Below are 27,741 nucleotides of genomic sequence, written 5' to 3' on the forward strand. Positions count from 1 at the left end.
AGACAGGAAAAGGATTTCAAATTTTCCCGGGTCATTTCCTGTGTGGCTGCTCAGAACATCCAAGCTCGGACTGCTGTCCAGAGCGTCAACAGAGTGGTGCACTGTGGGATAGCTCCCGGAGCTACTAAGTTCGATTTGCATCCACACCTAGCCTAATTCGAGCTAGCAAGTGCGAATTTAGCGTTACTCCACCTGTCGGGGTGGAGTACCAAATTCGAACTAAGGAGCCCCCTAGTTCAAATTAAATGGCTTCCTGGTGTGGATGGTTGAGCGATTAGTTCGAATTAACGCTGCTAAATTCGATTTAAGATCCTAGTGTAGACCAGGCCTTATTCTACAGAGGGCCAGAGACGTTGAGTGATGTGCCAAAGGTTACGCAATAAGCCGGTTGCAGAGCAGGGAATAGAACAGAGGAGTCTTGGTTTGCAATCCTGTGCCCTGTGCACTCGACAAGACTGACAAATGGGGTAGGGAGGTGGCAAGCCATAGGAGAGCACTAGATGAGTGTCATAGGGTGGGCTTCTGCTACCGTACTTTCTCTTGCATTGAAAATTCCAAGAGTGATGACTTTCTGTTGTTGTGGGTGTTTATTTTTTTAAAGCCAAATAAACCTAATGCTGCTGTTAATGGGTCAGATCCTATAAGATAATGAGGGGTCTTAGCTCCGACTGATATCAATAGGAGTTAAGTGCACTTGGTACTAGCACCTCACAGATTTGGGCCCAAATCATAGGCTTTGTGGCAGAATTTCAGTAATTCTCTCCTACAACTTTTATCCATAAATATCTGTATTAATGCTTCATAAATCCTGAGTGTCTTGGGTCAAATACGCACCCAGAAGTTTTGTTGCTTATCTGAACTGTATCTGGACTTGAAAAATTGGGCTGGAAATCTCAAGAGAACTGACCCTTTCATGAGATTTCTGGTATTTCCCTTTACTAGTCAGCTGGAAATATGAGAGCATCCTGCTGCTGGTCCTAGCCAAAGCCAGGAAATGTAGAAGCACGTGAAAATGAGATGAGGTATAACTGACTCCACACAGCTGTGGACGCTGAAAAGTTAATGAAAAGAGCACTCTCTTCCCCCAGCTGCAGCTAAATTGTTGGTTAGCAACAGCTGGGATAAGAACCTGAAACCCAGAGAGAGCAGGATGGCTACTGGATTGGATGATAGCTACTATGTGGGAGCTCTATAGCACTGGATGAGGGGAAAGCTGTTCAGAGAGACAAGTTTCCTGGCAAAAGGATCCAGGGAAGGTTTATCATACAGAAGATGACTCCAAGAGCCAGAGGTAGGAGGCAGCAGGAGACTTAGTCAAACATTCTTTGACTTCCCAACACAGAATCCCTAGGTTGGAACCCAGAGGAGATGGCAAGCCTGTGTCCCACAGGGAATGGGGTAGAGACTACTGGAGTCCCAGGGTCAGGGTGGCAGTACTAACATAAGACTATTGGATTTCATTTTTGTTTCTCTTTTAATTTCCTTGGTTTTCCCCCTGGTGAAGAAGGGAGAGGGAGATATCCGGGGCCCAGGACTATCAGCTGGAAGCCCATCACAGGATTCTTAGGACACTGGGGTGAGACCCCTTCCTACAGTGAAAGGGGAGGACCTCAATTGACCCAGTTACAGGGCTGGAGCCGCAGAGAGAAGCTGAATCCTTCAGGTCATGCTTCTAAACTGACCATGGGAAACTGAGGCACGGCTGCCATTACCACATGCCCAGGCTCGTTAAAAAGGCGAGAGGCCTGATGATCGTGGTAATCAATTATTTTACTAAACCTCAAAATACTTTGTCTAGGGCTTCAACGGTGAGAAAAGGTTTGCTCAATTCTTAGTTTAGCTGTTGCAGTTCAGCCTTCCCTAGCGCCATGCTAACATCAAGCTGAATGCTGCAGGGATATGCACATCTCTTCTCAGCAACCTTGATATACATCAGGGTATGTGCTTTTTCTGGCAGCAGATGGTTTCTCTTGCCAGTCATATTGTTCAGCTGTATTCTTAAGCGTAGTGTAGATTATGAACAGACACTTGAGAGAAGGGCAGTCTGCCTATACAAATGCCATTTGGTAGAAATCTGGGCAGGTTGTAAATGATCTAGATTAGGGGTGGGCAAACGTTTTGGCCCGAAGGCCACATCGGGGTTGTGCAACTGTATGGAGGGCTGGATAGGGAAGGCTGTGCCTCCCCAAACAGCCTGTCCCCTGCCTCCTATCCGCCCCCTCTCACTTCCTGCCCCCGACTGCCCCCCTCAGAGCCCTCAAAAATTCCAAACCCCCCTGCTCCTTGGCCCCGACCACCCCCTCCTGGGACTCTCGCCCCCATCCAACCCCCCTGCTCCCTGTCCCCTGACTGCTCCAACCCCTATCCATCCCCCCACCCCCAACAGTCCCCCCAGGACTCCCAGCCCCTATCCAACTGCCTTCTGCTCCTTGTCCCCTGAGCTCCCCACCCCTAGGATCCCCCCCTAACTGCCCCTTGGGATCCCACCCCCTTATCTAGCCCCCCAGCTCCCTGTCCCCTGACTGCCCTCCCAACTCCATCCACATCCCTGCCCCCGACAGGCCCCCCGGGATTCCCACTCCCAACCCTCCCTGTTCCCCATCCCCTGATTTCCCCCCCAGAACCTCTGCCCCATCCAACCGCCCCCTCCTTCCTGACTGTCCCTCAGGACCCCCCGCTCCCTTACCCAACCCCCCTACCCCCTTACCAGGAGCAGGAGCTCGCAGCTGCGACAGCCGGCCAGAGCCAGCTGAGCTCCCCAAGCTGCCCAGTGGGAGCAATGGGCCAGAGTGCGGCCCGTGCGGCAGTGTGGCTGCAGGGGAACAGTGTGGGAGGGGCTGGTAGCTCAGGGGTCGGGCAGGATGGTCCCACGTCTGATCTAGAGAGTTCAAGTGACCCCACTGCACCTTGCCAGGGGCTAGCAATCGTCACTCTTTGTCTCCAGGGCAACATACCCATTGGTCTATTTGCTGAGATTGCAAATTAGTGCTGAACGTGGCAATGAGTGAGGAGGGTGTGTGTGTGTGTGTATTGTGGTGCTTGAGCATCAGGACCAAATCAATCAACTTATTTCACAGAGGCCATCCAACAGCCCATCCACAATAAATGAATGTGCTCTCTATCTGTTGCAAATAACCTTGGGATCCTCAGGTGAAAGTGTTATACAAATGCAAAGCACTAATGTGTGTCTCAGAACTGAATATTATGGGACAAATTCTCTGCTGGCATCAGTTGGCAGGCCTGTATTGCTACAATATACGAAGGACTATAAACTAGATTATGATAGAGGAGGAGAAAGGCCTGGGTGTATTGGTTGATCACATGATGACTGAGCTGTAAAAAAAGGCTAATGCAATCCTAGGATGCATCAGGGGAGGTATTTCCAGGTGAGATACAATGTACAAGGTACTGGTGAGACCTCATTTGAAATACTGTGTGCAATTCTGGTCTCCCATTTAAAAATTCAGACTGGAATAGGTGTGGAGAAGAGCTACTAGGGTAATCAGAGGAATGGACAAGCCTACCTTACGAGAGGAGGCTCAAGGATCTTGGCTTTTTTAGCCTAACCAAACAAAGGTTAAAGGGAGATATGATTGCTCTCTATACAGTCCAGGGAGGAAGAGGAGTTATTTAAGTGCCAATGTTGACAAAAGAAAAAATGGATAGAAACTGGCTGCCAACAAGTTTAGGCTTGAAATTACCTGAAAGTTTCTAACCATCAGAAAAGTGAAGTTCTGATACAACATTCCAATGGGAGCAGTGGGGGCAAAAAAACCTAACTGACTTCAAGACTGAGCCTGATAAGTTTATGGAGGAGATGGTATGATGAGATTGTCTACAGTGGTGTGTGGCCCATCTGTCACTGCTAGTAGCATATATCCACAATGGCCAGAGATGACACACTAAATAGGGAGGATTCTGAGTTACTACAGAGAATTCTTTCCTGGGTGTTTGGCTGGTGGGTCTTGCCCACATGCTCAGGGTCGAACTGATCACCGTATCTGTGGTTGGGAGGGAATTTTCTCTCATTCAAATTGGCAGAGATTTTGGGGGATTCACCTTCCTCTGCAGCATGGGGCAAAGGTCACTTACTAATTTAAACTAGGGTAAATGATGGATTCTCTGCAACTTGAAGTCTTTCAGTCATGATCTGAGCACTTCAGTAACTCAGCCAGAGGTTATGGGTCTATTAGAGGAGTGGGTAGGTGAGGTTCTGTGTCCTGCAATGTGCAGGAGGTCACACTAGATGATCACCAAGGCCCATTCTGAAGTCTGTCATTTTGCCACCTAAAAAATAGCTCAGATGTAGGAACCATTCTCTCATCCTCTGCAATGAAGACCAAATGCAAGGAATTCATTTAGCTTCTCCACAATGGCCTTGTCATCTTTGAGGGCACCTTTAGTATCTTGTGGTCCCATTGATTGCTTGGCAGGCTTCTTGTTTCTGTTGTACTTAAAAAAAATTCTGTTTTTGTCTTTTGCTAGTTGCTTTTCCAATTATTTTTGGCTTGTCTAATTATATTTTTACACTTGACTTGCCAGATTTTATGCTCCTTTCTATGTTCCTCAGTAGGATTTAACTTCTACTGTTTAAAGGGTGCCTCTTTTACTCTGCTAGCCACGATGGCCTTTTTTTTTTTTTGGACCTCTTACTCTTTTATTTGGGGTTTATATTTAATCCGAGTCTCTCTTATGGTGTTTTAAAATAGTTTCCATTCAGCTTACAGGCATTTCACTCTTGTAACTGTTCCTTTTAATTTCCGTTTAACTAGCTTTCTCATTTTTGTGTAGTTCCCCTTTCTTAACTTAAATGCTATTGTGGTGGGTTTCTTTGGTATCCCCCCCTCAACCATCCCAAGGATGTTAAGTTTAATTACATTATGGTCGTTATTACCAAGTGGTTTAGCTTATTCACCTCTTGGATCGGATCCTGTGCTTCACTTAAGAATAAATCAAGAATTGCCTCTACTCTTGTGGGTTCCAGGACTTGCTGGGTTTAGAAGCAGTCATTTATGGTGTCTAGAAATAATATCTCTGCATCGCACCCTGAGATACCATGTACCCACTTAATATGGGAACATTTGAAATCCCCCATTATTATTTTTTTTTGTTTGTTTGTTTTTTTGGTAGCGTCTCTATTCTCCCTGAGCATTTCGCAGTCACCATCACCATCCTGGTCAGGTGTCTGGTAATATATTCCTACTGCTATACGCTTATTATTTAAGCATGGAGTTTCTATCCATAGAGATTCTATGGTAAGGTTTGATTCATGTAAGGGCACTTGGCTCAGCACACAGCTCCTGAAACAGACCACACTAAAATTCAATCAAGCAGGCACCAAACAGACAACAAACTCACCATAAGGGTTACCTAGTCACCCTTCTTCACCTGGGGAGCTCCCTTGCAAAACTCCCATGGTTTGCTGCTTCTGTTCACTAGCTCCTCCAGCATGCCAGAGATCTAGTTCCATTTTGGTTTAGGTGCAGCTCATCCTTCCTGCATAGGGTCCTCCTTTCCCCAAAGGTTCCTTAGTCTCTAAAAACCTAAATCCTTCCTCCCTCCCTGTGTTTCCAGTGTACCTCCTCCTTGTTTCCAGTGTACCAGTCCAGCAGAACCATTACCATTTAGAAAGCCTGCTCAAATTCTTGGTTTATCACAAGCTTGGCTTGACTTGGGCACAAAGTACAGCTGATAGCATATGGATGACGTAAAGTGCTAAAGAGGATAACATGTAGAGTTCTTCCTTTCCAAGGTGCTAGTAAGTAGATCTACTTTACCAACTAAAAGGAGCTTTAGAAAGCCACCAATGCTATAAGAATAGGTTAAAGAGAATTAATTTTTATACTAAAAATGATACTGTTTGGCCCCAAAAAGGTTACAAGTAAGTTCTTCCACCTTGCTTAGAATCCCTTCCAGTATCAGAGAGACAAAACCTGTTCTCCAGTGGTAGACTTGCTTTTCCTGCTGTCTCGTATGGACCTGACTGAGATTTTAACAAAGACAAATTAAAACACAATCAGAAACAAGATTTAGGGAAACAGAACAATTAGGGGCATTTATTCTTGAGTCATCTTATTTTGCATCTGTTTTGCCATGCAAGTTGAATTGTTCACTGTGTTATGTGCTTTACACCGTAGCATTATTCATCTCATGACTAGCAGCAACAACACGGACGCCCAAAATAAGTAAAGGGAACCTGCTATGGCTGAGGTCACAAAGATTAATTGGGGCCACTGACTGTGCTATCTTGAAATGAAACTGAGATTGATTTGTTTACCTGAAACATCTGCAGGAGGTAGGCACAACAGATAACGTTTGTTTTACAAACAGTGGTCTGAATTTTATAGTCCTTTCTCAAGACTTTGCACTTCAAAGAGGTATTTTGCCAGGTTTTTGCCTGAAAAAATCTTGGGGACAGAGAATGCAGTTATGTTGACTTATACCACTTGGAATGTAGCCGTTGGAGCCCAGAAATCACATCCGCTTACACCAGGGCTAAATTATTGCTCACTCGGTGTTCATACACCAAAATCATTTTTTTTTATTTCTAGTCTCCTGAAATCTCCAAAATGCATCTATTTTGGATTTTTTGGGGGTCTCGACTATAAATGCAGTCCTGCAAAAGTGGGGCCTAACCAAAGTTGAGCAGAGTGGAGCTGTGGAAAATTGAATTAATTTACCAACGGGATAATAAACCAAGAAGAAATGGGGAGGAAATAGGGTGAACCTGCCAGATATAATGCTAAGTTTTGGCTGCAATTTTCAAAGGGGCTTATGTGATTTAGATGTCCAACTCTCATTTACGTTGCCCTTCAAAATCCCAGCCAGAGTATCCCAAATTGACTTGCTGTGTCTCAGTAGCTGCAGAAGCTCTGAGAAGTGAAGCCACCTATTGATGGCAGAGATTTAATATCAACCTACGGCAATTGGAGCTTGAACCGGGAATTGCTTAGCTTCTTCATTCCTAATGAAGCCAGTGGGAGTCTCCCCCCCGCCTCATAAATTAATAGCAAAAAAGCAGGGTGTAAAAAGGGAAGAAAATGAGCATTCAGCACAAAATCCAGATGTTGAGAACAAAATTAATCAAGAAACGGAAGGACATGAAGAGAAGATATTCTTAAATTGCCCATACGTTAATGGCAGGAGCCTGGGAAACACAAATGAACAATTCCAATTCCTTATGAGCATAAACTCAATCTAGCTGGTATTACTGAAACCTAGTGGGACAAGTCACATGATTGGAATGATAAAATCAATGGTTATAACCTATTTTGGAAGTAGGCAAAAGGGGAAGGGAAGTGGCACTTTGTCAAAAGTGGCATTACCTCTTTCTGAGACAGGGATAACACGGAAGAAAATAATCTAGACTGCTTACAGATCAATGTTCTAAAAGACCAAGCACAAGATGTAGTATTAGTTGGTGTCTCCTGGTGATGTTTTGGGGATAATTCAAACAAGTAAGGGGTTCTGTCACTGCCTGCCCTGTAACCGTGGATGCTTTTATGCTGCACAGCTTTGGTTCAGACTCCAACACCATTTGCCTGCCCACAAGCAAAACATCTCACCTGGGCTCCCTCCAACCTAGTTACTCCTGACAGGGTGACACCAACAGCTCTTTCAGTCCTGAGTTTCCCCAAATCTGTCTACCTTGAGTTTTTAACTACCAGACATTCAGACTTTTTCCCTCTGGTTCATCACCTCCTAAGGTGTGAAACCAGCCCCCCAAACACCAGCTTTCTTTGGCACACATGCTCCACATAGATTGTGTTTCCAGTGGTCCCATAGGGATCAGTTCTTAGCCTACACTATTTAACATTTGTATTATTGACCCAGAAGAAAACACAAGGCCATCACTGATAAAATTTGCAGATGACACACAAATTGGGCGAGAGGTAAATAATGGAGAAGACAGGTCACTGATTCAGAGCAATATGAATTGCGTAGTAAACTTGGTGCAAGCAAACAATATGCAATTTAATATGGCTAAATGTATACATCTAGAAACAAAGAATATAGGCCATATTTACATGATGGATGACTCTCTCCTGGGAAGCAGTAATGGTGAAAAATATTTGGAATTCATGGGGGATTATCAGCTGAACCTGAGATCCCAGTGTGACTCTGTGGCCAAAAGAGCAAATGTGATCCTGGGATGCATAAATAGGGGAATCTTGAATAGGAATAGAGAGGTTATTTTACCTCTGTATTTGGCATTGGTGCGACCACCACTGGAATCCTGTGCCTAGTTCTGGGAGGCATGTCCCACAGTTTGGGAGGCATGTTGATAAAATGAAGACGGCTCAGAGAAGAGCTATGAGAATGATTAAAGAATTAGAAATCATGCCTTAGTGATAGACTCAAGAAGCTCAATCAATGTAGCTTTAAAAAAATGAAGGGGGTGACTTAATTATTATCTAAAACAAATATTTAATAGGCTAAAATAGGAAAAGAACAAGTTAAGATTTACTTAGACAAGTTAGATGTCTTCATGTCACCAGGGCCTGATGAAATGTATCCTAGAATATTCTAGGAGCTGACTGAGGAGCTATCTGAGCCATTAGCGATTATCTTTGATAAGTCATGGAAGATTGGAAAAGGGCAAATGTAGTGCCACTGTATAAAAAGTGAAATAAGGACAACTCGGGGGATTACAAACCAGCTTAATTTCTATACCTGGAAAGATAATGGAGCAAATAATTAAACAATCCATTTGAAAAAATCTAGAAGATAGCAAGGTGATACGTAAGAGTCAGCATGGATTTGTCAAGATCAAATCATGTCAAACCAACCTGATAGCTTTCTTTGACAGGATAACAAGCCTTGTGGATGGGGGGGAAAGCGGTTGATGTGGTATATTTTGATTTTAGTAAAGCTTTTGATACTGTCTCACATGACCGTCTCATAAACAAATTAGCGAAATGCAACCGAGATGGAGCTACTAAAAGGTGGGTGCAAAACTGGTTGGAAAACCATTTCCAGAGAGTAGTTATCAGTGGTTCACAGTAATGCTGGAAGGGCATAATAAATGGGGTCCCACAGGGATCAAGTTCTGGGTCCGGTTCTGTTCAATATCTTCATCAATTATTTAGATCATGGTATAGAGAGTACACTTATACAGTTTGCGGAAGATACCAAGCTGGGAGGGGTTGCAAGTGCTTTGGAGGACAGGATTAATATTCAAAATTATCTGGACAAACTGGAGAAATGGTCTGAAGTAAATAGCATGAAATTTAATAAGGACAAATGCAAAGTACTCGATTTAGGGAGGAATAACCAGTTGCATACATACAAAATGGGAAATGACTGCCTAGGAAGAAATACTGCGGAAAGGGATCGGGGAGTCATAGTGGACCATAAGCTAAATATGAGTCAACAGTGTAACACTGATGCAAAAAAAGCGAACATCATTCTGGGATGTATTAGCAGGAGTGTTGTAAGTAAGATATGAGAAGTAATTCTGCTCTACTCAGCGCTAATTAGGCCTCAACTGGAGTATTGAGTCCAATTCTGGGTGCCACATTTCAGGAAAGATGTGGACAAATTGGAGAGAGTCCAGAGAAGGAAATTTCCACTACTTGCATCCGAAGAAGTGGGTATTCACCCACGAAAGCTCATGCTGCAAAACGTCTGTTAGTCTATAAGGTGCCACAGGATTCTTTGCTGCTTCTACAAAAATGATTTAGGGTCTAGAAAACCTGGCTTATGAGGGAAGATATAAAAAATTGGGTTTGTTTAGTCTGGAAAAGAGAAGACTGAGAGGGGACAAGACAACAGTTTTCAAATACATAAAAGGTTGTTACAATGAGGGGGGAGAAAAATTGTTCTTCTTAACCTTTGAGGATAGGACAAGAAGCAGTGGGCTTAAATTGCAGGAAGAGAGGTTTAAGTTGGACATTAGGAAAAACTTCCTAACTGTCAGGGTGGTTAAGCACTGGAATAAATTGCCTAGTGAGGTTGTGGAATCTCCATCTTTGGAGATTTTTAAGAGCAGGTTAGACAAACACCTGTGAGGGGACTGGACTAGATGACCTCTCAAGGTTCCTTCAGTCCTATGATTCTATGAATAATGGACTCTTCGGTTTAGCAGAGAAAGCTGTGATACGGTCCAATGGTTAGAAATTGAGGTTAGACAAATTCAGACTGGAAATAAGATGTACATTTTTAACAGTGAGAGTAAATAACCATTTACCATTGGAACCATTTACCAAGGGTCATGGTGGATTCTCCATAACTGAGTATTTTTAAATCAAGATATGCTCCAGGCAGAGTCAGCACTAGGCGGAAGCAGACTGGACAATTGCTTATGGACCAAAACAGCTCAAGGAGACCCCATATTAACTATTAATGTGTGGTGTTTGTGTGAGGAGGTCCCAAAAATATTCCTCCTTAGTGCCCCCCAATGGGCTAGCACTGGCATTAGCACAAGGAATTATTTTGGGGAAGTTCTATGACCTGTGTTACACAGGAGGCCAGACTAGATGATCACAATGGATCCTTCTGGCCTTGGAATCTACAAGTACTCAGTACTCTACAGGATCTATCCTTTAATATACAGTTATTTCAGTGGTAGCAAAATGATGACAGCAGTCCATAAATTATTCTAAATACGCTTCCTTGTTTCCTCCATACTGCAAGGCCTGGAGCCTGAGGGATAGCATGTAATCCATTTGAACACCTATTGTGCTCTGCACAGGCTCTGTCCTTAGTGCCACGCACTGCTGCACAGAGGCAAGTGTTCAAGTTAAGAGGAAAGTTTTGGGAGCTTAATTCCTAAGCCAAGATATTTGCTCGCCAGAAATGTTACACCATCATTATGGAGATGAAACAAATGAAATGATGGACCCACAGCAGCTACTGTCAGATTTCTGCCTGCAGGAACAACTATTCATAGATTTTTAAGGACCGAAGGGACCACTATGATCACCTAGTCCAGGGGTTCTCAAACTGGGGATTGGGACCCCTCAGGGGGTCGCAAGGTTATTACATGGGGGATTGGGAGCTGTCAGCCTCCATCTCAAACCCTGCTTGGCCTTTAGCATTTATAATGGTGTTAAATATTTAAAGTGTTTTTAATTTAGAAGGGGGGTCACACTCAGAGGCTTGCTATGTGAAAGGGGTCACCAGTACAAAAGTTTGAGAACCTCTGACCTAGTCTGACCTCCTGCACGGAACCTAGCCCTGCATTTCCTGCCTCAAACCCATAAGTTCTGTTTGAGCTATCTTATAGAAAGATCGCCAGATACAACTATGTGGCTATTTTGGGAAACAGTTGCAAAGCTGAAGATGGACAATAACATACAGAGCATATGAAGGGAGGTATTAGCTGATTATGGGGGTAGGGGGCATAGACTACATGATCCTGCTTTTCTCTAAATATCTAGTAGGTTGTAAAGTACAGTTATAGGCAGAAAAATAACTCTTTAAAAACAAGCCCAAACCCTGCATTGTGGAATTGCATATTCATTGTCTCTCAATGGTTTCTCTTTCTAGCTTGCTCCATTTATAATTAGACAATTTTTTCTAACTGCCAATAAGGCAAAGAAGATTTAACGGAGTGCATAATATCACATGTGAGTAAATTGCTGCGCTACATAACTGAGGATCACATGAAGCAAATGATAAAACAATTACCAGCACAACAAGCTGGTTTCAAAGAGGAATGAGGCAGTCATGATCAAATTGAGAATATCCGTAATATCACTGAAAAATTCAGGGAGTATAATCCCCAGTTGATTATGTATTTCACTGACTACTCCAAATCATTTCATATCATCTGACATGACCCTCTTTCAATGATACTGGCAGACATTGGGATTCCAAAGTATCTCATTGAACTCAGCACAAGTTTCTACTGTCAACAACAGACCATGTTGTGAACAGCAGTGGATGACAGCAAATGGCTTTTCCACTGGGCAGGTTGTGAAACAAAGGTTCATTCTGTACCCAAGTCTCTTCAGCATGTACACAGAATTTATTATGAGATTAGCCCTGGAAAAAATTGATAACATAGAAGGAGCTGAGATTTCCATTGGTGGACACCTTTAAATTACCTCAGATATGCTGGTGAAATGATGCACTTCACTGCAACCACTGGTTCAATGCAAAAATTGTTGGAGTCTATAAAACCAGTTAGTGAGGAACATGGACTGTACCTGAACATGGCAAAAACAAAATGCATGTACATTGACATAGATGAAGAGGATGCAAGTAGGCATCATGATTATCAGTCAAGCTGTAGAGGCAGCAAATGAATTTATTTACCTGGATCATACATATTCAACTTAAGATGCTGCTCCAAAGGAATCAGATGATGATTAGAGATGGCTTACTCCACCATGACCTCCCTATGAAAGTGTGGAAAAACTGTGACATCACAAAATGTGTGAAAGTTTGATTGGTGAAAAAGCTTAACTGTTTGCCATAGCAACATATGGATGTGAATCCTGGGAAACTAATGTTGCTGAGAGGAGGAAAATTGAAGACTTTTGGATGTGGTGGTGGCAAAGACTCTTGGGTATCTCCTGGATGGAAAAGAAGATGAACGCTTATGTTAGAAATATTATTGGAGAGAAGTGGACTCTGTTGTTGGAGATCAACAGATGTGAACTTCTGTACTTTGGTCACATCAGGCATAAAGACTGAAACAACCTCAAAAGTTATCATGGAAGGAATGGTTGTGTGTCATCATAGCATGGGAAGACCAGCAAGGAGATGGATAGATGGTGTGTGCCAGACCACTGACAGGTCAGCTGCTAAGTGTTCAAAGCTAGCAATGGATAGAGAAGGTCTAAATTTTTTTTTGCTATGTCATGAATACTCAGACATGAATAAATGGACTTTATAATTACAGTAGAATGATGCAAACTCCTTCACCCCCAATCACTTCCTCATCACTGAACCAATGAAATACAGCTGCTTCTGGGGTGAAGAGCAACAGCAACGTGATCAGCTGTATAGGCTGTGATAGACCCAGGCCAGTTGGGAACAGCAGAGTAGTAGAAGGGAGATATACTGGCCACTGGATAAGAAGTTTTCTGTTCCCTGAGTCACCAGAGCAGAGGCTGCTCCAGGCTAATGAGAACACCTGTACTGTACCAGGAGCCACTCTAGACAGCTGCAGTCCACAGGGCCCTGGGCTGGAACCCGGAGTAGAGGGCGGGCCCAGGTTCTCCCCAAACCTCCCAACTCCTGATCAAACACAGGAGGAATTGACCTGGACTGTGGCTTTTACCAGAGGGGAAGGTCTCTGGGCTGTTTCCTAACCAACAGGGTGATTCTGTGAGGTGAGCAAATCTGCCAATAAGCACAGGACCCACCAAGGTAGAGGAGGAACTTTGTCACAAGAGGCAAAACACAAACAGTATTGCCAACCCCAGGTGCACAAAAATCACGAGTCAGGCTCCCAAAAAGTATGAGATTCACTTTTACAATCATTATTTTTAAAATGGCAAATGGAGGTGGGGTGGGGGAAGGAAGTGTTTATTTGCCTTCTAGGTTCTGATCCTTTGGGTGATCCACCTGGGACATGGTTTTCAAGTGTCTCTACACAACCATGAATGCCTGGTCCCTTCTGGCCTCAGAACCTATGAAACATTAATTTAAAAAAAAAACTGAGATTTTCATACATTCTTCTGTGACTTGAAGGAAAACACCAATATCACAAGAGCTGGCCTCACTAGGAAGTGAGGAAGAATACTGATGCCAGCTTCTTGTGTATTCACCTACTTGGATTTTCTTAACAAGCTTTGATCTTCTTTTATCTGTCATTTAAATTCAGAGGAATTTCAGAAGACTGAGACCAACACAGAATACCAGCACTTTGGCGTGTGTAAATTGACATATTACACTAGTCCAATCTCCAGCTCAGAGAATCCATTTTCAAGCTAGCAACGTGCTTGGCAGTTCTCCAGTAGATACACTCAGTTGTTCTTAGCCTTAGACTCAGGTAATTGTTGAGCCCCAACACAATTACAACAGTTCTTTGAGTGCCCAAATGATCCTCACTCAGAGGAACACAACACCAGCATGAAATGCAACACACAACTTTATAGGAATGCACTAAGGGCCTAATCCTGTCCCAGTGAGTCAATGGGACCTTTGCCATCAACTTCAATTGGAGCATGATTGAAACTTAACTCTTAAATGTTGGCTTAAAATATTGTACATAACAATCTTATGGAAACTAGGGGCAGGGGTGAAGAGACTGAACATCCCCATATTGAAATTTGACCAGAACGCCACCATTATCATCCTTCTCTTGCAAATGTTTCAGAAATTCTTAAGTGACAAGCGAGCAGAAAGCATGTTGGCTTTCTTTGACGCAGCCAAAAGAGAGAGAGTATGAAGAGCAGAGACCATGAAATGGATTATGCACAGCGTTAGTGGTTTGGTATAGCTGAGCAAATTATACAAAAAGACATAGCTTTTGTTGTTTGGGGGGGGAGAGGGAATGTAATGAATTTGCTGTTTATACAAAGTCATGGGTCATAAGGACTTTTTTTTTTGCAATGAAGCTTTTCATGCCTTCTAATAACATTTAACTCACAATTTACAGTAATTCTTAAAATATTTACAACTACCACTGACTCTGTGATGTTGGGCAAGCCATCTAACCTCTCACTTTCCCTCGTATAATGAGGATGATGCGTCCTGCCTCACAGGGATGCAGTGTGATGTTTGTTAAGCATTTTGAAAGCATGGATTAATAGGGAGTGGAGATAAGTGTTATATAAAGGTTCATATGTGAGATTCATATACAAAAGTAATGTTCTGCATTGTGTAGAGAATGCCAGCCATCTGACATTATAACATCTTAAAGTACCTGGATCTGGATTTAGGCAGGAGGTCAGATTAGATGATCTATTAAGACACAACACACTCCATCAAATTTCACCCAGTAGCGTCTGTATCGAGCTCAACAACTTGTGGTTAAGCTACAGCATACATTTTAGAAAGACATCCCAGTAATTTACTGTCTCCAAGGGATGGAAAATCTACTACATCCCCTGCTAGTCTGTTCCAATGGCTAATCAACTGCACTGTTAAACCTTTGCTCCTTATTTCCTGTTTGGAAGCTGAAGCTAGAAAAATCCAGTTATTGGACCTGTTCTTTCCTTGTGTGTTAGATTTATTCTACCTGTCTAGATACCTGTGGATTTATTTCAGAAACGACACCATTGGTAGATTGATAGCAACAGACATCCATTTTGGGTAGCATGTATTTTCAGGCTGTTTCATTTCTAGAACAGAGAAATTGACAAGTGTGAGGGAAAATCTGTGTCAGAAAATTAAACTTTTCTTTTCTTGTTTTTTTTTTTTAAAGTGGGTGGAAAGCAAGCCAGTTTCAGAGATGATAGTCTTGGTCTCCAGGGTTTAGGCTGAGGGCATGGCAGCAGCTACAGTAAACCAAGCACCACTCCAACAGCAGGAGAAAAATCCCACAGAATAAAACATATGTTTTAGAACTTAATTACTATTATTATAAGCTATTGACATATTTAGTACACTGAATCTAAAATTAAATTTGACTGGATTATTAAGTTAAAACTACAGGATAGAGAAATAAAACATCCTCTAATTACCATAGTGATATTATAGTCAAACTATAGGCTTTCACATTGTGTTGTGGTAAAACACAACTTCATTTTTAGATTAGCATATGAGCAACTATTATATACTAATGATAGTTGTTGATGTAGTTCAACAACAGTCACTTGGGTCTTATGTGAACCAGCTGAGTTTTGGATTGTTTTGTTCACATTGCATACAGTGCTGTCAGCAACCATACCACTTTAGAGAATGTTCCCCAGAGATCTCATAAGGGCCAGCAATAATTTTTGTGTCATAAATTGAAGTGTGTTTTCTTCTGTAAAGGCCTGATCTGAAGTCAATGGAAAGAATCGTATTGCCTTCAATGGACTTTGGAGCAGGCTTTGGTCCCAGTTCAACAAGGTACTTAAGCATGTGCCTAACTTCAAGCACATTTGACGTAATCCCACTGAAGTCAAAGTATTCAAAGAAATAATTTCAATGCCAATGCAGAATCATAAGACCTACTGTATTGTAAGGTGAAAAACATGGGGATCCTGCACAGTACAATTCTGCAAAGTCACTGGGCAGATGTACAGCTGTATCTAAAAAGAAATAAATTTCTGCTCCTATATAACACCTGCTGCACTCAAAGGATAAATGTAACAATATTTTTACAAATAATTCTGAGGAATGACTCATGCTCTCTTTCCCCACCCCCTTTCCTTTCATTATTTTGCTCTTTTAATTCCATTTTTCCCCTCACAAACTCCTTTCAGAGAGCATGCATAAAGTATAGATAATTAGAATTGCTGCTTTGTAGCAAATTCCTTGAAAATGCCCTTGGAATTAAGACAACAGTAGGTGAATTGTATCAATTAGTGTTTACAACAGGCAGTAGATGTTCCACTAACCTTCAAAATATAGCTTCAACATGCAGGTAAAACAAATTGTAAAATCTTCTAGGCTTGGGCAATGCAAGTGCTAGCCATATGAAAAAATTATCACGTTTTTATATACTGTTGACCATTGACCTCTGGTCTGATCTTGGAGGATCTGTAGTTTGGGGTAAAATAATAATGAAAGTTATTGAAGCAGTAACAGCCGGTAGAAAAACCAAAACATATGTATTAAAAATAAGCTTGGCTGAAGGTCACTGATGTATCAAAACTAATGGGGAAAGGACTGATGTGAATGATTGGATTAACTGTCAGAAATGTAATTATGGCCAATCAGAATACCACATATGGACAACTGGAACCCTAAAATTGGTCTGCTGGAATACCAAATATGAATAGGAGGCTGAGACTTGATCAGATATGGCCTTGGATGTTTGTGGGTGGAATTCAAAGGTGTATAAAAGATTGTTAAACTCATCTCTAGTTGGGAAGTTGAGGTGATAAGAAGGTGGAAACCTGGAATGTCGTCACCTCTTATGAGATTCTCCACTTACTTTGTTCCACCTTCACTCCCACTGGCTTCCATCAGGTTGAAAGTATGTTGAGTTTGCTTTTATCTTGTACCATCTTAAAGCTGCAAGTATGCACAATGCATTGCTGGGGTGGAAGGGGTGCTTTACTATACCTATATGTTCCTGTATGTGATTGGCAGATCATATTCAGAACAAACCTTATGGAATTAAGATAAATTTTCCTGAGTTAAGTTAAACCTTATTGAATTAAGGTTAGCACCTTTTGGGGTATATTGTGTATGTGGTGTTGAGGCACTATATGTACCTTCTCTAATAGGGAGTTGGGAGAATGATCTTCCTCCATTATCAGTGTTTGAAGCCCCCCCCACCTCCCACCCTCCCAGAGAGATGCACATATACTAGTTTAAACTGGATTCTCCAGAGACCAACAGGCAAAGGAAAGACTTTTAAATAAAAAGCCTGAGTTTAGCTAACTCGGGGCCTTCTTTGTGATCCAGAAATTGGACAGTACCCCTGGTTAATGGAGGCCACAATCCTTAGGATAGGGTTGGAAGGACACTACCAGAATCCATGTTAGGGTGCACTCTGGTAAGCGAGTTAGCTTGTGTGCAGGTTCTTTTGTTGTTTTTAATATGTTTTCTCTGTAATACCTTTTGTCTTAAGAATAAAGAAGGTTTGCTTAGAAGGAGCTTGTGGTAACTTTTATATCTGCAGCAATAGCTCTGCTATCATTCTGTGAAGAGAAAGCAAGCAGTCTGTTTAGGCAGATTCTCTTTTCTCTACCTTCACTGTGTATTTACCAGCACTGTGCAGCTTGGACATATCATATGAGTCAACAGTGTGCCCTTGTTGCCAAGAAGGCTAATGGCATTTTGGGCTGTATAAGTAGGCGCATTGCCAGCAGATCGAGGGACGTGATCATTGCTCTCTATTCGACATTGGTGAGACCTCATCTGGAGTACTGAGTCCAGGTTTGGGCCCCACTTTACAAGGGTGTGGAAAAATTGGAAAGAGTCCAGCGGAGGGCACCAAAAATAATTAGGGGGCTGGAGAGAGAGGAGAGGCTGAGGGAACTGGGATTGTTTAGTCTGCAGAAGAGAAGAATGAGGGGGGATTTCATAGCTGCTTTCAACTACCTGAAAGGGGGTTCCAAAGAGGATGGATCTAGACTGTTCTCAGTGGTAGCAGATGATAGAACAAGGAGTAACGGTCTCAGGTTGCAGTGGGGTAGGTTTAGGTTGGATATTAGGAAAAACTTTTTCACTAGGAGGGTGGTGAAGCACTGGAATGGGTTACCTAGGGAGGTGGTGGGATCTCCTTCCTTAGAGGTTTTTAAGGTCAGGCTTGACAAAGCCCTGGCTGGGATGATTTAGTTGGGAATTGGTCCTGCGTTGAGCAGGGGGTTGGACTAGATGACCTCCTGAGGTCCCTTCCAACCCTGATATTCTATGATCCTGTCAGAAGGGAGTGAGATGCAGGTGGTGACAGGATGTACCTCTGGGGTGAAGCCTGAAAGTTGTTGGAACCGCTGTGCCCCCTAACTATTCAGCTAGAATGGCCTCTCTCACTGCTCTGCTGATGACATACAGCCAGCCCCTCTAACCCTGTTACCACCCAACATGACAATAAGTGATGCCACACCCCCAACTGAGTTACCTGAGTGCTTTACCTAAGACACTCATGGACCAAAAATGGAGACACCGGCCAATTTCCCAGTTCCTGAGCCTTGTGCTACTGGGGTATAATTATACTGTCTTGCACTGGACAATGATCCGCTTCCCCCTCAGTGTGGGGAAGAGATGCACCAGCTTTTGTAACAGAGCTAATATTCCCTAACAGTTTACTCAAAAACACACTGATTAGGATAAAACATAAAATAGGTTTATTAACTACAGATTTTAAGGGCTTGTCTACACTTAATTTTTATAGCACTCTAACGTGCTGGCTCAGGGGAGTGAAAAATCACCCCCCGCAGCGCAGCAAGTTTGAACGCTTTATAGCACTAGTGTGGACAGACTCTGAATGCTTGGAGCCGTGCTCCCAGCACTCGGAGCTATTCCTCTTGTGGAGGTGGATTACTCGCACGTGACCACACACACACTTCAGCAGCACTTTGAAGTTTCTAGTGTAGACGTAGCCTAAGGGAGTTTAAATAAGTTGCTTTTGCTGCCATCCAGGAAGTAGTGCCAATGTATTTTAATTACAGATATAAGTGATAGCAAACAGATCAAAGAAGAAAGATTACTTAATAAATAAACAAAATGCAATCTAGGTCTTATCCACTACATGGGAGTTGAATCAAACAGTGTCTCACCCTGTAATAGTAAAAGCATTCTGTAGATGTTTTATACACAGGCAGGAATCCTCTTTTCCAGCCTGGGATCCTCTGCCCCAGTTCAGTCTTTGTTCCTCCGGTGTTTCCAGGTGTTGTCTTGTAGTGGAGTAAGCCCCTTGGTGATGTCACTTCCCCCTTTTATAGTTTCTTTCATAGGGTGGGAACCCCTTTGTTCCGAGCCAAGTTCCCACCAGTTTGTGGAAAAATACTGAACTCTATTTTGGTACCTGTATCATGTGGTCCAGTCACATGCCCCTGCATGCTTGATGAGTCATGGCAGTGATTATCCATAGGCTGTCTGAAGCTTCCCCAGGAGAGGACAAAACTTTTCCACGGTCCATTGTTTTTGCTGATGGGCCATTAGCTTCTTCATTGTTGTACGTGAAAGGCTAGTTGCTGGGGTTACCCAGAGGAAGCACGTTTGAAATACAGAGACATAGTCAATATTCATAACTTCAGATACAAAAATGATCCATGCATACAAATAGGACAACCATATTCAGCAAATCATACCTTTTCTGTAGACACATCACATGATGTACAAGATGCCACAAAATCAAGATGCAATGTAATTTTATCATCATCATACCATACTATGGTGAATATGGGTGTGGATTGTTACACGAGTCTCCGGTGTTCCCTCTAATTTTTCCCACCCATGTGCAGAATGAATTTTGTTATGTGCACCAATATGAAGGTGATGTGTGATACATAACAAAATTCATGTGGTGGGGTGGGGTGAGGGGTTCGGAGTGTGGGCAGGGGGTCAGGGCTGGGGCAGAGGGTTGGTGTGGGGGAGGGCTCTGGGGTGGGACAGGGGATGAGGGGCTTGGGGTTCTGTGGGGCTCCCTGGGGCTACGGTGGGGGAAGAGTATTCCCCCCCCCAAGCTCTCTCTCCCTGCAGCAGCACCTGGGATGAGGGGGAAAGGCTGCAGCATGGCTGAGGGTGGGGCGCCTGTCCCTGGCTGCGGCAGGTTTGGGACAGAGCTGGGCTGGGGGAGGGGAGCTTGTCCCCTGGCCACAGCAGGTCTGGGGCTGGGCTGAGTCGGGGCCGGGGAGGGAAGCCACGGCAGGTCCGGGGCTTGGGGAGAGACATCTCTCCCTGCCACAACCCTGAACGCCTGTGTGGCATTTAATAGGCAGCTGCTCAGCCGCGCAGCTTACAGGGAACTTAGGTCTGCACCCAAGAGAGCAACAGCTTGGAAGCCTGAGAATGAGGGCTCTTGCTAAACTACTGAGAGGAAATATAGGTATAGTTGCTCTGAACTGTGACAATACTTATCTTGCTTTTCTATAATTTCTTGTATCTAAGTATTAAATAAAATCTTCATGTCTCTCATTTTTACCAATCTCATAATTAATATATAGCCACAGAGCAAAAAGCCTGTTACCTGTGACTGAAGCATTTTGCATCCTAGATGAACCCCATTGTGACAATAATGGGGCCTGATACTTGATTGTAGGGTGTTTTGAGGAATAACATTTGTGCTGTGCTTTAATTATATGTCTTACATGGATGCTTGATATTGGCCAGTTTGGGAAGAGTTGAAATTGTGAAGTACAACGAAAGGTTCTCAGACATTCACAATTTGGCCCTATTCAATGCTTACTGATGTCCGTATGCTTCTTCCCATTGACTTCAATGAACTTTGGATCATGTCCTCACTGATTATTTGGACTCAGCAGCATTGTACAGTCATGTCTATTAATTTTGATTCCTTCAGTGCTGAACCATGTTGAAAGGACTGGCTTGGAAAAGAAACAAGCATTTTGTACTAATTCAGTACAATATCAAAGGACATTACAGATGGTTCCAAACTGCAAAATGCACATCCAGTTTTCAAGGCTTCTCAGACTTGGAGTGTTGTTTGACAGTGGTGTGTGTGTGGGGGGGGGGGGCAGGAGGGTCCCGCAGGCCGTAGTTTGCCCACCTCTGGCATAGCCAGACCACTTTTAAGCAGTGATCCCATTTGAAGTCAGTACAGCAGTTGCCGTGCCTGTCCAGGGCATTGCGCCAACTGTGTAGTCGTAATGCTACTGAAATTTGACCTGGCTGCCCAGACATCCAGATGGAGGTGCTGCTGGGCCAAACCTGTGACTTGGCACATCTGGAGTCTGTTCCTGTATGGCATAGTGCAGGGGAGATAGCCAAGAACTTGAGTCCTGGCAGTCCCAGCTCATGCACTGTGTGGGTAAAAGACAGGGGAGGCTCCTCAGCCCAGGGACAGCCAGGATCTCTCTAGAAGGAGGAGGACGAACGAAACAGGGTCGCTCCATGGGAGAGGTGAAGACTGGAATTTGCCCCCTCCCAAGAAATATTTGAATTGGCACTGCGGGGTTCACAACTTATACTGTGTGTTTTTACAGTGAGCAGTTGATCCAAGGAAATTTCCTTCTCTCCATAATAAACGCTATGGAGAGGCTCGATCCACAATTTTCAGAGCTGATTTGTTCAAGTTCCTCTCTGATACAAACCAGGCATGAAACAAGCTCTTGACTTCCTCATGCTGCCCCTATCCTCAAGTCATGCTGCCTCAGGCTAGCTGTGAAAGACATATGTGGGTTACTGTCGGGGCTTGTAGTTATGCTTGTAAAGTTTATTGACTTCTTCCTTTCAGAATTCTCTTCAGTTATGTTTATAAAAGGATTGATTTATTCTACAAGGGATAGTGTTTTTCTTCACATCCTCTTTAATTTGAACCTGCACTAGAGCCTCCTTCCATCTGTTTTTCTTCATCCTCTTCTCCCCAGTGAAAACAAATTCTCCTTTCCAAGATCCTGTATCACAATGATCTTCTCTGGGTGAGGAGGGATGGATGGGAGTCACTTCAAAGTTTCTTGCTTGGAGACAGGGACAAGGAAGAGCGACTCAAGAGGCACTCCACATGGCTTTACCCCAGGGGAGACAGACACTGTTGTAATAGGCTATGTTGGCTCCTTAAGAACAAGAGCCAGGTCTTGAAATTCTGTTTCAGTTCAAGACCAAGACATTCTGGGAATTAGAGTTCCAGAAGGACTGATGGGAACTATACACTGGGAGAAAGGCCTGCTGGCAAGAGGGAAACAGAATGTAGTTTCTTCTCCATCATGAAGAGGAGAGAGCAGGAGAAGGGAGCAGCTGCTGGTGTGATCCCCAGGGAGAAATGACCAGGGAAATTGTTTTTGTTTGAGCCTTTATTTACCATGGAAGGAATGGAGTAAGAGTAATTCCTTTATCCCTTTGGCTAAATCAATCAGCTGACAAGGAAGTAAAAGTATAGCCAGAAGTGGCCTTGTCTGACAATGAGAAGTTAAGCACCTTCTTCAGCTGGATAGAGAAAGTAAGCCTTCATGGTATAGCAACTGACTACGTGGTGAATGCTGACCCCTCAAATACTTTCTTTCCCCTTATCCTTTTTGCCAGCGTCTGGTCCCTGATCTCCATTGCCAGTTCAATAGAAACGTTCCCTAGATGCTCCTTCCATTCACCTTGCTCAGAAGCAACATACTTTTTCTTTGTATTCATTTAAGAGCAGATGAAACTTAGGAAAAACTAGCTAGACAGACAGACACGCATGCACGCGTATTTTAAGGAACCTAGCTATTAACGTCAGATTTGTCATTGATTTACTGCATTCAGTACTGGTGCCTTCACTTGAGAGAGAAACTTAAGCTGGACATTTGATCTTTTAAGAAACTGCAGGTTATTTTTAGAATATATTTTTTTCTCCAAAATAACTTTATAAGAGTGAGTGTGTGGCATTGATGTAGGCATACCAGAATACAGGTGCGGGTGAGGAGAAAAGAAGATATTCTCTTTTGCTTTTTAATTGTCACTTGGTTCAGACTTAACCTTAATTCTAATTTTTGATTGTCCTTGGAATAACCCATTTACCAGCATGAACATCCTCTGTCTTCTCTTCTGTCTGAGAATCAAGTCCAGTGCAATATTTGCTCTCCTTCCTAAACCAGCATGGTGTTTGGTTGCTTTTTTGTTTTGTTTTTCAGATAAATGCAGTGCCAATGAAAGCAAAGGACTAGAAGTAATAGCTAGAGCCAGACATAGTTCAGCCTGGCATAGTGGATATATATTATATAAGCTTCCCTGTGTAGTTTTGCCAATGCAACTCAACCCTGATCTGTAGCATTCACTATAATTCCACTTTGGGGTTCTCAAACACGCTCTGCCAATACATGTCAGTCCTGAGCTGTAAAACCCTTTGCAGTCTTGGGACTTCACACGGATCTTTCAGTGCATTTCACACATTGCTTACAGTAGCCCTGAGTATTTTCCCCACTCTTGTGGCCCCCACTGAGTTTTACAAATACACATCAGTCTTGATCGGGGTGGGCAAACTTTTTGGGCCTAGGGCCACATCTGGGTGGGGAAATTGTATGCATGGCTGGGGCAGGGGGTTGGGGCACAGGAGGGAGTGTGGGGTGTTAGAGGGGGTGCGGTGTGCAGGGATTGGGATTGGGGCAGAGGAGGGGTGCAGGGTGTACGAGGAGGCTGAGGGCAGAGGTGCAGGAGGGGTGCAGACTACGGGAGGGGACTCAGGGCAGGGGGTTGGGGTGCACAGGGGTGCAGGGTGCATCAGGGGGCTCAGGGCAGGGGGTTGGGGTGCAGGAGGGGTGCACAGTGCAGGCAGGGAGTTGGGGGGTGGGGTGCAGGAGAGGTTCAGGCTCCGGGATGGCAGTGGCATGCACCGGGGCCAGGGCAGGCTCCCTGCATGCCTGTCCAGTCCCCAGCCCCGCACCACCTCAGGAAGCACTGCAGCCTCTAGGGGATGGGGGGCGAGGGCAGAGGGCTCCACGTGTGCTGCCCTTGCTGCACCTCCAGGTACCTCTCCTGAAGCTCCCATTGGCCGCAGTTTCCCGTTCCTGGCCAATGGGATCTGCAGGGGGCGGTGCCTGGAGGCAAGGGCCTGGGAGCCACAGGGACATTGGGCCGGCCACTGCTCAGAGCAGCGTGGGGACCACGGCACCACAGAGGGCAATCCCACGGGCCGTAGTTTGCCCACTCCGGTCTTGATCCTAAATGCCCTATGTTTATTCCAGTCCTCTGCCTCTTTCCTATTTGTGCCGAAGATTATTCTGGGGAGAGATGTTGGCAATAGGAAGTAATGCCAACCCAGTTTTTACTTGTGATTGACTGAAATGAATAGAATCATAGAATCACAGAATATCAGGGTTGGAAGGGACCTCAGGAGGTCATCTAGTCCAACCCCCTGCTCAAAGCAGGACCAATCCCCAACTAAATCATCCCAGCCAGGGCTTTGTCAAGCCTGACCTTAAAAACCTTTAAGGAAGGAGATTCCACCACCTCCCTAAGTAACCCATTCCAGTGCTTCACCACCCTCCTAATGAAAAAGTTTTTCCTAATATCCAACCTAAACCTCCTCCACTGCAACTTGAGACCATTACTCCTTGTTCTGTCATCTGGCACCACTGAGAACAGTCTAGATCCATCCTCTTTGGAACCTCCTTTCAGGTAGTTGAAAGCAGCTATCAAATCCCCCCTCATTCTTCTCTTCTGCAGACTAAACAATCCCAGTTCCCTCAGCCTCTCCTCATAAGTCATGTGCTCCAGCCCCCTAATCATTTTTGTTGCCCTCTGCTGGACTCTTTCCAATTTTTCCACATCCTCCTTGTAGTGTGGGGCCCAAAACTGGACACACTACTCCAGATGAGGCCTCACCAATGTCGAATAGAGGAAGACTGATGCAGTGGTTTGGGCACTAGCTTAGAATTTGGGAGACTTGGGTCCAAGTCGGACCTGCTTTGCCACAGACTTCCTGTGTGACCTTGGGCCAATCACGGAGCTTCTCTGGCCTTTAGTTTCCTATCTGTAAAATAGGGATATCAGTACTTCCCTACCTCACAGGCAGGGCTGTATTTCTGGTTAGGCACAGTAGGCTTGGGGACGCGGGAGGGGGGCTCCAGGCTGGGCCACATGAGGATGTGGGAGGGGGTTCCAGGCAGGACCACATGGGGGAGTGCTCCATGCAGGGCTACACAGAGACACGGGACGGGGGCTCCAGGCAGGGCCATGTGCCGAGGCAGGAGGGGGTGGTGCTGAAGATGCTGTGCCTAGGGGCGCATAAGGTGTAAATCTGGCCCTGCTCAAAGGCATGTTGTAAGGATAAACTTCATGAGATGATCAAATATTATGGTAATGGGGGCCATACAAGTACCATATACACCGCTACCTCGATAAAACGCCACCTGATGTAACACGAATTTGGATATAACGTGGTAAAGCAGTGCTCCGGGGGGGGTGGGGCTGCACACTCTGGTGGATCAAAGCAAGTTCAATATAACATGGTTTCACCTATAATGTGGTAAGATTTTTCGCTCCCAAGGACAGCATTATATCGAGGTAGAGGTGTATATAGGGGCTTGAATTGAAGCCCACTGAAGTCCATTGGTTTTTCATTTGACTTCAGTAAGCTTTGGATCAGGCACCTTGAGCAGTATGGTACATTAGAATGTTATGTATCCCACTTTGGGACAAAATGATACTGTGAAGATGCTGAAGGCCATTCTGGACTACATGTGATTAAATGTTGACGTGGCGCAGTAAATATTGGTTTTTTTTCCCCTTTCTTTCTGGGGAATACTCCGTTTTAGGAGCACGGAACAAAAGCTTGCTCATATCCAACATTTGTTAGTTGGCTGAAATATAGCTGAATAGTGTTAGAAATGGAAAACTGACTTAGCTATACCGGTGGGGTAGGGGGAGTTCTCTTTGCTCTGTACTGTGCCTTTGTACCACCCAGCAGGAGGGCAGACATGGGTGGTGACTAAGTGGAACAAAAATAGCTGAAAGCACTATGGGTGGAGGGAAGTTGGCTAAGGTGGCCTGAAAGGTATAATTTTGTTGAAACAGAGCAAAGGAAAAATCGAGACTGAATGTTAGAATAAATTCCAGATTGAAGTTGTGGAAATCCCCATTACTTGAGTGATTTAATGATGATGGAACAAACTTGTGTCTGGTCTGTGGGACCAGGAAATTGGTGTCTGGCCATGAAAGTGAGAGAAGGAAAGATATGTCTGAGATGGCCAATAGGATTTCTTTAGTTTGTGTGTTTAAGGGGGAGAAAAATTGTATGGCTTGTACTGTTTGTTTAAGTCTATTTCTTATGCTATTGTTACTGCACAGAAGGGCAGGAAAGTGATTTTAAAATATGTATTTTTACCTTCTTTTTGCACAGGTGCAATGCAGTTGGAGGACCATCAGTTCCTGATTTCTCTTGCACTGATAGTCTGACCATCAGGGCATGGTGTTAGGTTCATATCTTTATTCAGTGTGTGTTCTGCCTACTCTCCATGGGGTAGCTGGTGTTTAGCTAGCAATATTGGGCATTATGACTTCTGCTGCACGTGTTGTTTGTGTGTGTGTTAATGCTACATACACCCTGAGTCCTTTTGTAACAGGCACGTGTTACAAACAACTTATTTTGTTAATCAGTTGTGAAATCCTTCTTTGATGTATTTAGGCATATGGCATTGTCCATACAAAATGCTACTGCTACTACAGAACAGAACACAGCTGCCTGACTAGTAATCTCCTGTTTTCTCTAGTTGTCTTTATATGTTGTCTTCAAGACTGCTTATAGACTCTGCAAATTCAGCAATGCCTTTAACTCCATGAAAAACATTTTAATTGAACTGCGTTTTCCCCTCTGCATGTGAAATAGAGGGGTCTTTGTTTTTCCTTTTTGCTTCCTTTTTAAATAACCGGTCACAGCACCAATAAATTGAAAATCCACATGCAGTACTTAAAATACTGTCTTGCTACTCAATGTTCTTCCTGTGTGTCATAGTCATTCATCTGGCTTACCAAAGTATGTGCATCACAAAGCACACATTCCAAATCAGAACACAGAGATTCACTCAGATGGCTTATATATAGTTATTCCTTAACATACTAGTGATTTAGTTCCCAAACACAGTAGTAGCACAATTAAATGGTAGTATTGCAGAGAATTACTGGCCTGCAGCCAGACCATGTTGGACTGTGAATTCAGCAGATCTGTCAAGCTTAAACTGGGTTGGGTCCGTTCAGAAGCTTTATAGAAAAACCTCCAAGGAGCACTCAGATTCTGGAGGAAGTAATGCTGCTGATTTAGTATGTGTCACTTTTCCCTCAGTCAGTATTGACTCAATGCTTCAGCTTTGTGTAGAGCAGTGAGGTGCTATTGGAGATGCTGTTATTCTTAGAAAACATATCTCACTGAGGTTTCCTGACTAGAGCTAGACACAATTTTTCTGTAGTCAATTTTTTTGGGTGGATGTTAAAAAAACACAGATTGTGTGATTCCAAATAGACTTGTATCTCTTCTGCTGAACTGCTTATTTTGATTTAAAAATATTCCAAAATAAATAAATGAAATATTTATTTATTTACAAAACATTGAAATAAAACATTTTTGTTTTTTCAATTTGAAATGACTTTTTGTTTCAA

General features: G+C 43.7%; 1 long non-coding RNA gene across 1 annotated transcript; it reads left to right on the forward strand.

Moving 5' to 3' along the window:
• The first annotated feature begins 1,172 nt into the window (after window positions 1–1,172).
• On the forward strand, window positions 1,173–27,561 carry LOC123362246. The gene is made up of 3 exons (XR_006576381.1): window positions 1,173–1,291; window positions 6,138–6,295; window positions 26,489–27,561. It is a non-coding gene; the product is annotated as an uncharacterized LOC123362246 (long non-coding RNA).
• Window positions 27,562–27,741: the final 180 nt, after the last annotated feature.

This window comes from Mauremys mutica, chromosome 1, assembly GCF_020497125.1.
Source record: "Mauremys mutica isolate MM-2020 ecotype Southern chromosome 1, ASM2049712v1, whole genome shotgun sequence".
Taxonomy (NCBI): domain Eukaryota; kingdom Metazoa; phylum Chordata; order Testudines; family Geoemydidae; genus Mauremys; species Mauremys mutica.